Here is a 3,875-nt window from a genome sequence, read left to right on the forward strand (position 1 = left end):
AGTGAGAGCTGGAGATCAGGATCTGATGAAGCCAATAGGACCACATCATCCACAAAAAGCAGAGATGTGATCCTAAGGCCACCAAAAAGGATCCCCTCAYCACCTTGGCTGCTCCTACAAATTKTGTCCATAAAAGTTTTGAACAGAATCGGTGACAAAGGTAAACCTTGGTGGAGTCCAACTCTCACCGGAAACGAGTCCGACTTACTACCGGCAATGCGGACCAAGCTCTGGCACTGGTCCTACAGGGACCTAACAGCCCGTATCGATGGGCCTGGTACTCCATACTCTTGGAGTACAACCCCACAGGAGTCCCCAAGGGACACGGTCGAATGCCTTCTCCAAGTCCACAAAACTGGTAAACTGGTTAAACTCCCATGAACCCTCCAGGACCCTGCTGAGTGTGTGGAGCWGGTCCGCTGTTCCACCACCAGGACCAAAACCACACTGCTCTTCCTGAATCTGAGATTTGACTATCCGACGGACCCTCCTCTCTAGGGGCCTCGTATCAATGGTGTGTACGCACAAAAACCTTGTGTACGCCATTTTCCACGCAAAACTCTGGATGTATCAAAGCTGAAATGAACGTGGAAATGTGCAAAGCCCCATGCCAACTCCAGGGCTGGTGCACGCAKGTTTCTGTGGTTTTGGTTCCATTGGCGACACTTAGAGGTGATTCTGGGAAACTGTTCATGATGTGAAAATGATTATTGTTCACACAAGACACACATGATAAACAATTATTACATTCACAGAAGCAGCGATCAAAATTGGGGTTCCACAGTAGCTTTTCAGAGGGAGCTGGCAGACCGATCGGGACTGTGTCAGTCCAGTCCACCCAAAGCTGAGTCATGCCCATTGGAATGGTCTCATCCATATGATTCCAAAGGCTTCAACTTTTTATTTATTTTTGAATGAATTTATTTGTTCGGGAAAGTGTGCAATTAAAACATAATTTGATGCATTGCACCAGATTTAGCCTAAGGCTAATTTACATCTGTAGTACCTTTAAACAGTAAAAACAAAACATCCAACAGTAAATGGAAAAAAGAGAGGAAAAAAAAACAGAAAAATAAAAATAATGTAAAATAAAAAAATTTGCAATTAAAAAAATGCATAAATACCCCACCCCACTCTCCAAGAATAATTAAAAGTTATATCACTAAACATCCAATACAAAATTTGTGATTGCAGTATTAAGTAGATTTGAGCTATTTCGCTTGATCACCCCAGAAACTAAGTTGGATGGCCTTGATTTAAGTTAAATTTGATGCACCACCTGTTTGTTGCCTTTTGTATTTGGGTAATTTATTTTTTATAAATTTAACACGTTTCATTTAAGAATTTTCTGATCAGAGGACCTTCACAGATTTCTCCAGCTTGTTTCATGCTCTGCTGCAGATTTATGTCATTTCTCGCCCGTTTTCGGGCTGTGCCACATTTGGCCTTGTAAGAAAAAAAATAAATAAAAATAAAATCAATGAGAGAAATGATAAAGTGTGTGTAATGTCTGTGGTGTAATCCACAGGAGGCTATCGGGACGAGACGTCAGGCTCATTAACTACTGAGGAGAAAAAACAATTCATGGATCAAACATGGCTGATGGCTTTCTGTCAAATCCAATCAACTCAGATCAAACTTATTAATAGATCACATTTAAGAACAGCTGCCGGTGTCCAAAGGGCTGCACCCATAACAATAATTAGTGAAAAGATAAAACTGATCACAAAGACAAACAAAAAATAATTAGATATGATGAGATGCAAAATAAATTCCTTAAAAACTATAAAAAATATGCAAAAATGTGAACTCTCAAGGCATCTAGCTGGTTTAAACTGTTCAAACTGCCCTGAATTTCACCGAAAACCATAATTAAGTCTCTTTTGTTCAATGATTGATGGATGGTTTGAAGGGTTTTCTTCACCTGAAGGTGGGGGGGGGTCTGAAATGGACAAACATGTTGACATTGGAGTTTCTTCGAGGGACATTAAGCTCGTATTGATTCCTCCTTGATTACTTCCAGGCTCCTCAGCGTGAATACAAATACAAACTGTGATCACAGAAAAAGACTGATTCTTTTTTCTTAAAAATTTAACCTTGACCACGTTTCATCACAGAACTGCTCCATAACCATCCAGCCTCTTGTTCTTTCCTGTTCCTCTCTTGTAGACATGGAGAAAATGAAAATTAGGAGGACACTGCTCCAGCGCTCTCATTGCCCTTCAGCAGCCGGCTCCAAAGGCACGGCCCAGAGGAGGGTCAGGCAGGAGAGGCCCGAGGCTCACGTCTGATCTGAAAAGAGGATTCTTGTCTGCCGGCCTGGGATTTACTGAAGCAGGTTAGAGTTTCGAATGTTCGCTGCACAGAAAAGCATTTAGGGTTCAAATTCCTCTGAATATTCTGAAGCTTCAGCCTCAGGGATTTTATCCTGCGGAGCTTTTTCCTCATTTCTGCTTAAACTGAACGTTTAATTTAATAGGTTCATATGTTTGCAGTAWAGACAATAATTGTCATCATAACTATAGGTGCATCCACACCAGCCCTGTTTAGTCTGCTTATTGGAACTCTAGTTTGGTGGTCTTTAACAGGGCTATTCAACTGGCAGCCCGTGGGCCACGTTGGCCCGCGAGTGACCAAGATGCGGCCCGCCAATTGGTTCATTCATCTCTTAAACCCAAACCCCCGGTTTTCTACTTTAATTACTGAGTTCTTTTAGTTAAACGTAGACATGTTTGTTATCGACAGAAACATCACAATCTTGGCTATAATCTGGTAAAAAACATTTATATACACACTCAAGACAGTTAAACTACAGGCAGTTGAAGATAAAACTATGAAAGTGAAAATAAAATTGGCTTAAAAAATTGGCAAGTCTTAGATGTCKAAATATTATTTGTGTTAAATAGGTAGAATGTGTTATTTTGGTTTTTGATATTGTTTTACTATAATTACATTTGTTATCCATGATTAAATGCAGCAAAATCAACTATTTCAAAGGCAACAGCATTTTGTAATACTTGGTTTATTTACAGAACTTTAATTGCTGGATGTTCGGCCTCTGTGCCGTTGGTCTGCATCAACTGTGGCCCCTGGAGTTATTTAGCTGAATAGCCCTGGTATAAAGTCTGGTTCGTTTSGGGAGTAATCAAACTCTGATTCAGACCAAACAAACAAACTCTGCTCCGCTGGTGTAAACATTCACATTAGATTTTAAATGCAGCCTCCATCAGACTCCAATGTGAACTCTACATGGCACTGATGTGACGTCTCATTCAGCTGGCTTGTTTGTTTAGAGTTAGCGTGGATGCTACTTTTAGCTTGTCAAATCTGAAGTTGTTTAATCAGAGCTGATTAAATAATTATCTGACGTGCTTGTTTAGTTCAGTGTTTATATCTAAAACTTTTATCTACCTCTATGCTCTGGTGAAGTGTTTGTTATGGATTAATTATGTATATCTGTTCTACCTTGACGCTGTCCAGTTACCATATCTTCTTATAACCAGTTTTCGGCTGTTAATCTGTTTTGGCCCAGACAACAGGACTCCAGCGAGGGATTGACCTCTCTTGTTTGATAAGAAACTCTTTGAGCTGAGAGCTCTGTGATTGGCTGGGCAGTACATTCGTCGATCTGTGATTGGTTGTAAACTGTCACATGGTGTTAACATAATGTTATATTACTGGCTGTGTCTTTTTTTATTGACGGCCTCCCTTCTCCCCTTATAGCCATCCTCTCCACACCATTATTATGAAATGTTTTTTTAATAGAAGAAAAAGAAGGAGAAAGAAAAAAGGTGAAATGTAATGAGAGAGTAAGAGATTAGAAGATATGTAAAATATATGTTGAGAAAACACTATATATATATATATATATATAT

The 3,875-nt window shown here is 39.8% G+C and overlaps 1 long non-coding RNA gene across 2 annotated transcripts in view; it reads left to right on the forward strand.

Annotated features, from left to right (window-relative positions):
* LOC106518888 (uncharacterized) overlaps window positions 1-3,875 on the forward strand; it is a 133,542-nt gene that overhangs the window by 18,641 nt on the left and 111,026 nt on the right. For both annotated transcript variants that reach the window (XR_001310374.1, XR_001310373.1), the window contains exon 2: window positions 2,170-2,338. This is a non-coding gene — a long non-coding RNA (uncharacterized LOC106518888). The remainder of the gene's footprint in view (window positions 1-2,169; window positions 2,339-3,875) is intronic.

This window comes from Austrofundulus limnaeus, unplaced genomic scaffold, assembly GCF_001266775.1.
Source record: "Austrofundulus limnaeus strain Quisiro unplaced genomic scaffold, Austrofundulus_limnaeus-1.0 Scaffold67, whole genome shotgun sequence".
Classification (NCBI taxonomy): Eukaryota; Metazoa; Chordata; class Actinopteri; order Cyprinodontiformes; family Rivulidae; genus Austrofundulus; species Austrofundulus limnaeus.